This window comes from Martes martes, assembly GCF_963455335.1.
Source record: "Martes martes genome assembly, chromosome: 16".
NCBI lineage: Eukaryota > Metazoa > Chordata > Mammalia > Carnivora > Mustelidae > Martes > Martes martes.
This window is the reverse complement of record NC_137904.1, coordinates 7,072,082-7,084,711: the sequence shown is the minus strand read 5'-3', so window position 1 is coordinate 7,084,711 and position 12,630 is coordinate 7,072,082. Positions and strand designations below refer to the sequence as shown.

Genomic DNA, 12,630 nt, shown 5'->3' with positions numbered 1-12,630 from the left:
TTCTATCTTGGATTTATTCCTGGGAATATGGATTTTTTTTAAGATTTTATTTATTTATTTGACAGATGGAGATCACCAGTAGGCAGAGAGGCAGATAGAGAGAGGAAGGGAAGCAGGCTCCCTGCTGAGCAGAGAGCCCGATGTGGGGCTCGATCCCAGAACCCTGGGATCATGACCTGAGCCGATGGCAGAGGCTTTAATCCACTGACCACCCAGGCGCCCTGAATATGGAATTTTAAATCATGCTTAGGGAATTTTGTCTCTCTGTGCTTTATTCTTCCTGGGAAAATGGTATATGAGGACCAAATACAAATAGTCCCAGCTGAATAATTGCCTTTCTTAAGGAGTTCCTTAGTGACTATACTGTAACTTGACCCTTCCATATATTTTCATGAAGTAAACTGAATTTCACAATATTAAGTGCTCACTGTGTGTCAGTTACTGAGCAGTCTAGGTTCTGGGGATGAGGAGGATAGGACGTTCTTTGTGTTTACTGTTGACTTTCTTTTCTTTTTTAAGCAAGGTATAATTCACATACCATTAAATTTACCTTCTTAAAATTTAAAATTGTGGTAAAATACACATAAAGTAAAATTTGCCATCTTTTAAAAAAAGATTTTATTTATATTTTGACAGAGAGAGACACAGCAAGAGAGGGAACACAAGCAAGGGGACTGGGAGAGGGAGAAGCAGGCTTCCCAAGGAGCAGGGAGCCTGGCAGGGGCTCGATCCCAGGATCCTGGGATCACGACCTGAACCGAAGGCAGAAACCCAATGACTGAGCCCCCCGGGCACCCCTCATCTTTAATTATTTATTTATTTATTTGAAAGGGGGTGGTGGGGAAGGGCAGAGGAGAGTCTTAAGCACACTATTCCTGGAGCCCAATGTCGGGCTGGATGCCACAGCCCTGAGATCACAACCTGAGCCAAAGCCAAGAGTCAGTTGCTGATCCACTGTGCCACCAGGCACCCCTAAAATTTACCATCTTAACCATTTTGAAGTGTACAGCATCGTCGTAGGTACATTCACACTGTGGTGCAACCAACGCCTGAAACTCATCTCGTGAAAAGGAAACTCCCTACCCATTGAACAACTCCCCGTTCCCCAGCCCTGCCCCTGGCAACCACCATTTCACTTTCTGTCTCTACGGATCCGACTCCTCTTGCGACCATGTCATGGAATCCTACCATATTTGTCTTTCTGTGACCGGTGGATTTCACTTACGTGATGTCCCCAAGGCCCATCCACGTCGTAGAGCATCCGGTCTCCTTCCTGTGGAAGCCTGAACAACACTCACATGTTGTTCATCCATTCGTCCGTCACGGGACACTTGGCTTTCTTTTACCTTCTGGTTTCTGTGAAGTATGCTGCTCTGAACATGGGCGTGTGAATGCCTCTTTGAGACCCTGCTTCCAGTTCTTTGAGCTAGGTGTCCAGAAGTGTCATTGCTGCGTGATACGCTAACTCTGCTCTCAGTGTTTGGGGAGCTCTCCCTGGGGTTTTCCACAGCCGCTGCACCATTTCACATTCCCACCAAGAGTGCCCAGTGGTTCCAATTTCTCCTCATCCTCGTAAAATTGACCCCTTTAAAGCGTATCATCCATTGCTTTTTAGCATGTTCACAAGAATGTGCAGCTGTCACCACTGTCTAATTCCAGAACATTTTCATCCCCCACGAAAGAAATCCATATCCCCTAACTGTCACTCCCCGACCACCTCCCCCAGGTCCCCAGCAGCCACTGGGCTCCATTCCATCTCTATGGATTAGACGGACCCTGCACTGCGTGTGGCCCCTTTCACTCAGCGTCATGGATTTGAGGGTCCACCACGCCCTAGCATGTGGTTGAGGACGTTCTCGAAGTGATTTCCCTCACTTTGGACTGATGATGTGAAATCCTTCCCCTCCAGAGACGGTGCCAGGAGTGCCTGGCGTCACAGTTCTGGGCTCCGTGCACTCAGTGTCTTGCTGGTCTTGCCTTTGTCTTCCAGTCCATGACTTGGTCTTTCGGAAGGAACAGTTCTCTTCCCGTTTCCTACATTCAGGATGAAAACCAGCGAGTCCTTCTGTACGTCTGTGCTCACACTGAGGTCATCTACGATGTCTTCAAGAATACTCAGCACCATCTTCAGATACGCAAGTTTTTGTTGCTTTTTAAGATTTTATTTATTTATTTATTTATTTATTTATTTATTTATTTATTTATTTAAGAGAGCAAGCAAGAGAGAGCAATAGGGAGAAGCAGACGCCCCTGTTCAGCGGGGACCTGACATGGGGCTGGATCCCAGGACCCTGAGATCAAAGACTTAGCTGAAGGCAGACGCTTAACTGACTGAGCCACCCAAGAGCCCCCAGACACATATTTTAATAAGGACCTTCCTTAAGTCAATGCCTAGGTCAAAAACATCACAGAGGGTTTCCCAAAAGCCTAGTCCATACTCAGGGATCCATGCCATGTAGGTGCAGAATTTGCTCTCTAGATGTCCAGAAACACACAAGCCCAGCAAGCAGCCCTTCTTGGAGCTCAGTTGAATGTGCGGCCCTGAGCACAGTGCTGATGGGAGGGAGAGGGGGCAGTTTGTGTCTGCAGAGCGAGGAAGGAGCAGCAGGCAGACGGGCTGAGAAATAGGGACCATGCCAGGCAGCTGTCCAGCCTCCTGCAGAGTCAGGTGGCTGGGGGTGGCCTTGACCACCCATCCATCCGTCCATCCATTTGTTCATTGATTCCACAGGTATTTATCAGAACCTCTTTGTTTCAGATTCTGGGTCTGTAGTCATGAACAAAACAGATCTACCCCCCCCATGGAGCTTATAGTCTCATAAATACACAACTACGAATTACAAGAAACACTCCAAAGGAAATGTGGGCTGCTGCAGGAGAGAGATCAGGAGTGAGAGATGGCCCTCCAGTTGGTTGCGCCGGCAAACATACCCTTGGTGCTGAGATCTGACTGACTGAGGAGAATGAACCAACCAGGGGCAGTTTGGGGAGAAGCAGTCCAGACCCAGGGAGCTCCGGTTTGCAGGCTGGTATGACTGACACGGAGTGAGCAAGGGAAGAGGAAGGAGGAAAGAAGTGGGCTATTCCCTGGCAGGGAGCACTAGCATCTTGCTTGTTTCCAGAAGGTTCCCGAGTTACTGGGAAAGGATTGTGGGGGGATGGGAATGAAAGCAGAGAGACCAGCGGAGAGGCTTTTGCTCCAGATCTGCTCAGTGGCCTGAGTGGACACTGTTTAAGGGAGATGAGGCCAGCAGGGCTTCAAGGGGGCTGGAGGTGGGATAGAACCGCAACATTTATTCCCCACCTGGGTTCAGAGTTGGGCACATGCCTAGATCTGTAGGGAGCCCCTGTCCTTGGGGGAGTGTGGCTTACCCTTCGGGGGTTTTGGGGGAGAGAAAATCGGAAAACCACTGGTTATGGAGAAATGCCAGGGAAAGGCCGTAGGAGTGGAATTGTCAGCCCAATGAACCTGGAAGAGGAGCTTAGTTCTCTGTGGGGCTCCAGCCTCTCTGGCCATCCTGAATGTTTCCGAGCATTTTCTCTGCATTTCTGCAGGCCACGCTAACGTGATCTCCTGCCTCTGCATCAGTGAAGACAGGCGGTGGATTGCCATGGCCAACAAAGGGCCCCACTGCCTGATAATCATCTGGGACTCCTTCACAGGGTAGGCGTGGCACAAGCCTCTTTTTCTCTACTCAGTGTAGCGTATCTGCAACAAAGGAGAAATGCCGGTCTGGGCATGCAGAAGCCAGCAGTGGGATGCCGGGTGAGGGTGAAGCGTCCTGGGGAGGCTGGCCGTCCTGTTGCCTTGAGGCCAGGTCAAGTGACATTACCTCGTGAATTTCCCCAGTTACAATTCTTGGCTCTTTAGGCCTAGAAACTTGGTGTGGTGATGTCCCAGAGTAGATGAGGGAGGTTAACACTAACCCAGCTTGGAGGCCCAGAGAAGTGAAGTGATTTTCCCCATCTACAAAAAAAGAGGCTGATCATACCCACTGTTTTAGTTTCCTTGGGCTGCTCTAAGAAATTACCACACGCTGGGGCACCTGAGGGCTGAACAGGTTAAAGCCTCTGCCTTTGGCTCAGGTCATGACCCCAGAGTCCTGGGATCCAGCCCCGCAATTGGCTCTCTGCTCAGCAGGGATCCTGCTTTCCTCTCTCTCTCTGCCTGCCTCTCTGCCTACTTGTGTGTTCTCTGTCCATCAAATAAATAATTAAAATGTTAAAAAAAATTACCACATGCTGAGGGGCTTAAAATAACAGGAAGTTATTCCCTCACAGTTCACGAGGCTGGAAGTCTGAAATTAGGGTGCCCAAAGGGGTGGTTCCTTCTGGGGCTCTGAGGGAGAACCTGCTCCAGGCCTCTCTCTCAGGTGCTGGTAGTGGCTGGCAGCCCGTGGTGTTCCTTGGCTGGTAGACTAATCACTCTAATCTCTGCCTCTGTCTTCACGTGGCGTTGTCCCCTGTGTGTCTGTTTGTGTCTGCACTTCTCTGAGCTCAGCAGTCATTGGTTTTAGGATCCATCCTAATCCACCCTCATCTGAACTAACACATGGGCAAGGACCCTATTCCCATATAACGCTCACATCCTGAGGCTCTGGGTGGACCTGACTTCTGAGGAGGCCCTCAACACACTGCACTTACCTTACAGGACTGTCAGGAAGCCCAGTAGCGCACAGTACATGGCCCATGATAGATGTTCATGTGCGTTTTCTTTCTTCATTCCTGGTCCTAGAGGCAGAGTGCAGTGCTAGATTAATTGATAAGATTGTGAGGCCCTGGTTGGCTTGTGGGGGTGGTGACATGGGGGTGGATGAGTCCAGTTGGGGACGATTAGGAAGAAGTTGTTTAAAGCTCTAGGGTGTTCTGGAATGTTAGGTTGAACGTTTTAATATACAGGTCCCCCAGATGACTGGTGACCTCCTAGGGCCCTGTTACTTAATCCTGGTCCTCATCTTACTAGACGTCTCAGTGGCATTTGACACTTGTCATTTCCTTGGCTTCTCTAATACCACATCCTCTTGGTTTTCATCTGCGTTCTGAGACTCTGCTTCCTCTGGCCCAAGATGGTGAGGAGGACGCGGCTGGTCCTTTTCTCCAGCCAGGAGGGAACAGACCTGGGGTGGTAACCACACCATCGTCATCTCCCTAACCACCTCATCATTCCTCTTTTCATGGATGAGGAAGCTGCTGGAGAACATTCCACCGGGATGTCCCGGGGACATCTCCTGCTAAAATGTCCCCAAGCCCTGTTGCACCTCCTCCCGGAGGCCTTCTGAATCCGCCTCTGCTGGCCCTGCCCACCTACTCCCGCCTGGCCAGCCTCCTGCTCTGCAGCTTCACTCTGCCACCCAACCTCCAGGATGGCGATTTAGAATACACATAACATGAAATTGACCATCTTCACGTTTTTAGAAAAGATTTCCTTATCATTTATTTAAGAGCAAGAGAGTATGAGTCGGGGAAGGGCAGAGGGAGAGGGAAGGAGAATCCTCAAGCAGACTCCTCGCTGAGTGCAGAGCCCATCATGGGGCTCGATCCCGGGACCCTGAGATCATGACCTGCACCAAAACCAAGAGCCAGCCGCTCTACCAACTGAGACATGCAGGCCCCCCATTGTAAAAAATATATATTTCTTTAATTTAAAGGTTTTATTATCTGCTGGAGGCAGAGGCTTTAACCCACTAAGCCACCCAGGCGCCCCAAAATATGATTTGTAAACGTCTAATTTGGTGGCATTAATTACATTCACAATGTTGTGCGACCACCGGCACTATTTCCGGAACATTTTCATCACCCCAAACAGAAACTCTGTGACAGTGAGCTCCCCATTCTCCTTCCTCTCGACCCCTCATCAACTTTCTGTCTCTATAGGGTTGCCTGTCATCATTTTATGTCCGTGAATCATACGTGGCTTTTTATGTCTGGTTTTTCTCTCAGCATAACGTTTTCAGAGTTCTCCCATGGTGTGGCATCAGTTTTCAAGATTCTATCACATGGATATACTGATTCTGCTTATCTACTCATCTGTTGATCTTTAATAATCTTTTAATTGAAAGCTAACGTCTCCTCTGGCCACCATCTCCAATCTTTGCCCTCTTCCTGGAGGGAGTCCATTTGGTGTGTTTCCTTCCAGAACATTTGCTGTTGTCCTAAATACAGATACATGGACATCAGCGTGTAGCATCGTGTGGTTGTTTTCCACAGCATTTTGAGTGTGACCTTTTCCCAAAGGCAAAATCCGTTTGTGTTACTCCCCTGCTGAACATCCTTCAGAGGCTGCCTCTTGCCGACCCAGCCTGGGATAGAGGGAAAAACGCATCTTGCATCCTAGTCACGGGAACTCGTCCCCCAGCAAGTGGAATTCCCCTTCCGTGTGCCTGGCTGTCCCCTGGGGCTGTCACATGCTTCCAGCTGCAAGTAGTGGGATATCCGACTTACACATGAGGGAAAGTTGTTCTATCTGGTGACAGAGTCCACAGGAGGAAGGGTGGGCCCGTCACGTGTGTCTCTTCTCTGAAACTGTTGCCGATAGATAGCTCCCCTTCCCCAGGTGTGGCTGGCCCCCTAAAAAGGCTTTATTCTTTTCTTTTTTTCTTTTCTTTTCTTTTTTTCTAAGATTTTATTTTTTTATTTGACAAAATAGAGAGCAAAAGTAGGCAGAGAGGCAGGCAGAGAGAGAGGGGGGAAGCAGAGTCCCTGCCGAGTAGGGAGCCTGATGTGGGGCTCAATCCCAGGACACTGGGATCATGAGCAGAGCTGAAGGCTTAAGTGACTGAGCCACCCAGGTGCCCCTCTTTGCTTTTCTCTTGCTTGTAAAGCTGTCTCCCCGACTAGACTAGGGGTGACTCTGGCAGCGATTTTTTTCTTCTTTTTAGCTGCAAAGTAGAGTGTATCTGTGGTTAACAATTCAATATGTCAATACAAGTTTTATGATATAGTAAATGATGACTTTGGGACCCGGAAAAGGTTATTTGGTTTTAGAATTAATATTCACTTTATTAAAGTTATAAACTAAGAACCATAGTTTTTCCTTAAGCTTCTCATTCAACTTAAAAATCTTACTCCTTTTATAAATCTAGCAGATTTTTACAGTTGCCTTTAAGGGTGTTTAGATTAATGTTTGACCCAACTCACAAATTTGAATATTAATTCCTTTTAAACATTTTTAAACTGCACTTAGAAATCGAATATATTTGGTTTTATCTCTAAGTTCTTTAGTAGTCTGATTAAAAGATAAACCCTTCACACATACTTAGGGAATTCTTGTAAACCTAATAAATTAGACCTAACTATGGCAAATCTTAAATTCTCACAAGTATTCTAATATTGTTTATAAACCAGTGTGATTTGAATGGAAGATCACAAGTCTGAACCAATGACGGGCTTTAAATTAGAGTCACAGATTTAATCCATCAGAGGCTCTGATATGTTAAATTCTTTGAAACATCACCCATTCCTAAGCAAAATAAACAGATTCTCTTCCCACCATTATGCTTACAGACCAGGCCCGGCTGACATCACTGGCTCTCTGTTTAATTCTGGAAAGCCACAGGGATAAGATGCTTTTCCCCACTAAGGACATCATGGTGGCATTCACAGCAATGTTAGGACCACCTTCTCTCAAATGATTTTGGGGGCTAGTTCCCAGGGGGATGAAGTCTTCTCCGGTGACAGAGAAACAGCCAGGTCCTCAGCTGGGGCACAGACTTGGTCCCAGCCAGTTGGGGCACTGGAGTGACCTTCGAGGCCTGCGGATATTTCCTATAACAAGGGCTCGGCAATGAAAAACAACGGAGAACCACCAGCCCGTGGTCCTGGATCAGGACGTCCTACCACCCGGCCTTCACTCCCCCGACCCCCGTGCTGCCGCTCACTCACATCACTCACAGCCTTGCTTCTGTTGTGTTTCTCTGGCTCGCTTAGATATTTAAGTATCTCATTTAATTCTGCATGTGACAAAGATTTTCCTGCTTCTTAGGGTTCTACAGTCTTGTCAGGGACACAGTATAGTAGTGAATGAGGGAAGGAAAAGTGAGTCCTTCCTTACCCAGACACGTCTCCAGAGTCACCCTTGTTTAGTTTAGAATCTGTTCCTTTAGACTCTTCTGTGCACAGAAATGTGTGCACTCTCTCAGCTTCTGCACTTTGTGGTTTCCTCACTTGCATAGTTACCACAGGGTTGATTTATGGGAAGGGAGCCGGGCGGTCCACGCTATTCACCGTGTTGGCAGGAATCAGAAACTCTTTCCAGTATTTGGCATCACTCCAAGTTACCTTGTGGCCTTGTCAAATTGAGATATGTGTATGCAGCAGTTTTTGTCCACAAGGACACAGGGTAAAGGTTATTAGTGAATATTGTGCTACTTTTGCTTGTTCCAATTTACAGATGATGAATTATAATAAATAAGACTAAATAAGAAATGGGGACGCAATTGGGACCATTAATTTTAACGCTCAGGGTTTCCATTCTACTCCTATTGCTTACAAATTGCTGTTGTCTTTTCTGTTTTATATTCCTACTCAGCAACTTAATATAATATAAATATTATTTATTTTTAACGTTTAGCTTAACCAGAGAAAAACAGAAAATTTGTCATAATGTAATATATTTCCATATTTTGTATTTCAGAACCATCTTACTTTTAATCCAACAAATAATCAAGAATTGGTGAGCAACAGTAAAACACAGGCAATATATTATTTGTGGGTAAGTAAAAATATTTTGATTTGTCTTAAATGTAGGGACAAGTATATGTTCATTCCCCAAGTACAGATGTTTTGGTAATGTAACAGTACAATACCTACTTAGGAAGCAATAAATATGTATTAAAATGTTTTGATTTAATTCTAGCATTGACTTTAGTCTCATTGGAAACTAGTGTATTAAATCAGAAGCAGATAATTTAAATTTCATTTAATTTTTAAAATATTGAGGTGAATATTTATTTGACTGTATTTAGCATGTTTAAAAAATACAGGGTTTTTCAAGACCTTGGTTTTTACCCCCTTTTAGAAAGGAATTAGCAAACAGATCAGCAATGTATCTACTGACACAGGGCAGAATCGTGAGATTAAAGAAACATTAAAGTTAAACATAGAATTACCACATGACCCAGCAATTCCTAAATCCAAAAGAATTTAAAACAGGCATTCAGACAAATACAAACATACAAACGTTCATAGCAGCAGTATGATTGCCAGTAACCAAAAGGTAGAAGCAAACCACCTGTCCCTCAGCTAATGAATGCATAAACAAAATGTGGTCCATCCGTACAATGGACTATGATTTGGCCACGCAGAGGAAGGAGGCACTGACTCCCACTACGACATGGATGAACCTCGTATACATCATGGTAAAGGAAAGAAGCCATATACAACAAGCCAGGTGCTGTATGAGTCCATCGATGTGAAATGTCCGGAAGAGAAGAGTCCATTGAGACAAAGTACAGAATGGTGGTTGTTGGGCCTGGGGGAGGGGCGTGCATGATAACTTAATGGAGGGGCTCTTCCTTTTGGGGTGATGAAAATGTCCTGAACTAGACAGAGGGTATGGTGCCCAGCATTGTTAGCGTACTAAGTGTCCCTGAATTGTACACTTTAAAATGACTAATGGTTGGAATGCCTGGCTGGTTCCGTCAGTGGAGCACGTGGCTCTTCATCTTGGAGTTGTTTGGTGTAGAGATTACTTCAAAATAAAATCGCTATTTATTTATTTATTTATTAAGAATTTATTTATTTATTTGACAGAGATCACAAGTAGTCACAAGAGGCAGAGGGGGAAGCAGGCTCCTTGCTGAGCAGGGAGCCCAATGTGGGGCTCAAACGCAGGACCCTGGGATCATGACCTGAGCCGAAGGCAGAGGCTTAACCCACTGAGCCACCCAGGCACCCCTCAAAATAAAATCTTTATAATTAATTGAATTTAAATTTTAAAAATATTTAAGGCATAAAATCTTTTAAAGAATAATAAAATGATTAATGGTTAATTTTATGTTATGTGAACTTTACCTCAATTGGAAATGCAAAACAAAAACAAAAACACTGATTCAATCACCAATTTTCAGGGCTAGTTGTTACTTCTGGTTCTTATTGTAGCTTTAATGCCTTAGAAATGTAGCATTCAGATTTTCATTTAGTACAATTTAAGGTCACAATCGTTTGTGGCTTTTTTTTTTTTTTTTTACATATTTGCTTTTCTTTCAGAATGCTTTCAGATGTTCCTTGAGGCAGGTTCTCTTATCTGAGGAGGTTGCAAAGCTCTGACCCTGTTTAGATGCATTCCTTTTGATTTTTGTGGTTATAGTAGTTCTTTCTTTTGGAAACCAGGTCTTTTTGTAGTAGTGATTCTTTTTTTTGTACCCCTCAGTATGAAGAGGGAGATATAGTTGCTCACAGTGCCCCACGTTGAACAGAAAAAGTGAGTATGCTTCCTGCATTTTTATATGTCAGAGTTGTGGAGAGTAAATATGTGTAAGCTTAGTCACTTCGGGCTACTCTTTGTTTGTGTTGATAGTACACCATGGGCAAATCATTTGACATTTTTACTTGGGTCCTTTACCGTATTGAATTGTCAGCGGAAAATAATGGAACCATTGTTCAAAATAAAATATTATGGAAAAGAAATTTGACTACCCTGAGAAAATACCCCCCAAAAAGTGATGGCTTCACTAATATATGTGTGCATATGCCAAAGAATGAAAAGTTATTTCGTAGTGATGTAATGAGTTGAACGTGAGTGGCTCATTTTTAGGCTACCGGGTTTTCAGAATAATAAAACATGATCTTAGGTATTTAGATGTTTTAGAGCCAGTATAAAGGTGGTGCGGCAGGTGTTGGAGGAAACAGGTTATCTTGCCTGCCTGCTCACCTGGAGCCATCGTCACATCTGAGGTGGACCTCGGGTCCCGTCTCCTGCCACAATTTCTGCATTTGTCACCCATGTAATCTGCCCTCAGTGAGCACCTTAGGGTGTTTCTTCTGCTTCCTTTCTTCAGTCTTGGTAGGATTTATAGAAATTTATTTTTAAGAGGCATGCAAAAAAGAAAAAAATTGAGATGGATGCATATAAAGATGATTCTGTCCAAACCTCTCTTTCATAAATCAAAATTATCAAACAATAAAGTCAATTCTCATTATGTGTGGCCGTTAAGTTTCACAAAGTCTCTGCAGACCTCAGTGAGTACAAAATCATTGCTCCTAGGAGAAGGACAGGATTAGGTTCCTGCCAGCCTCGGGTCATAACAGTTTCCGGGACAGATAGATACATAACCTTGTCTTATGTGTGTTTTCATTTGAAGACACCGTATTTAATACATAATGTTGATGCATTAGCGCCGACTCACAGCCAGCACTCTGAAACGCATGCCTGAATGACGTTTGTCTAACTCAGGTATATTCTCTGGAAGGTCCATCACTAGACTGCCTTTCAGTACCGTGTTTGCGTTAGTTTAAACACTGCCCTCACCGACAAAAAGCACCTCAAAAACGTGACCCACGTGGCACTCAGCAGCCCCTGGAAAGACACTTGTTTACAGTTTGAAAGCTGGAATAGAAGGCAGAGCATGTCCTCACTGGACTCAGCTAGGAACGTGTGCACAGGGAGAGTCAGATGTTTGCCACTCCGCATTTGCACGTGTCTGCAAACCATCATGAAAGGGCCACAAGGGTTGATTTGGGGGTTATAAATTTTAGCGAGTAGGTGAGTTTGCAAATACACAACCCACAAGCCATGACAGTGCCTTGTATGGAAGTAGAGCAGCTCTTAGGAAGACCTTGATGCCTTCCCTTGACCAGTTGTTGTTTTTCTGACCCGCCTGTGTTCAGGGCAGAAGAGGTGAGCCCTAGGGTCTTCTCTGTGTCGTTAGAGAAGGGGGCAGCAAACTTTCTGTATCACGTGACAAATGAAGGCATTTCTTTGATCGATTCATTCGCTGAACATTCACTGTGGGGCTCCACTCACCACTCTGGGTTCTTTCTACAATTTGTCTCCAGGACATTGCCTGAGAAAGATGGCTCTCGTGCCTTATTTTATGTAGCACAGATTTCATGAGGTGTCAGGGGCATGTCTGTGTACAGTACTTAATTTCTACGGATGGGAAAATAGTTTATGGGGAAAGTTTATAGTTATAAGACTGGGATAATTATTTTGTGATATCTTACAACTGGAGCACGCTTTTGCACAAGAAAGGCATTAGTTTCTTTTATCAGTCTCTGAAACCTCGGTAAGAGAAGTTGAACAGGTATAAACAAGTGGTTAAACACTTTTTCATTTGCTTGAAGCAAACAGTTTACTGAACCCCATACACAGCCCTTCACTTGCTCCTAGCAAACCTTCAGAGGTTCAGAACGGCCTGCACCACGGCAATTCATGGGGAAGAGATTTCTTGGTGATTAGTTTTTTGATTTTATCTTTTTTCCTACTGTAAATCAATGTAATATTATAAAATATGCCATACTGACAAATGCTTTGTTTTCTATTTATCACCAACGTCATGTGTAATCTGTCTTCTGAAATGCAGACATTCAACAAGCTTGTGGGAAAATTTAGCCAGTCTTTCATTTGAATTGAACACAAATACTTTCCACAACAATGGAAGGGAAGCTGGTTGTCTGCGACATCCACCATAG

General features: G+C 44.7%; 1 long non-coding RNA gene across 1 annotated transcript; it reads left to right on the top strand.

The window, feature by feature from the left end:
- Positions 1–2,404: 2,404 nt before the first annotated feature.
- On the top strand, positions 2,405–9,719 carry LOC308356428. The gene is made up of 4 exons (XR_013968083.1): positions 2,405–3,029; positions 3,556–3,664; positions 8,633–8,710; positions 9,303–9,719. It is a non-coding gene; the product is annotated as an uncharacterized lncRNA (long non-coding RNA).
- Positions 9,720–12,630: the final 2,911 nt, after the last annotated feature.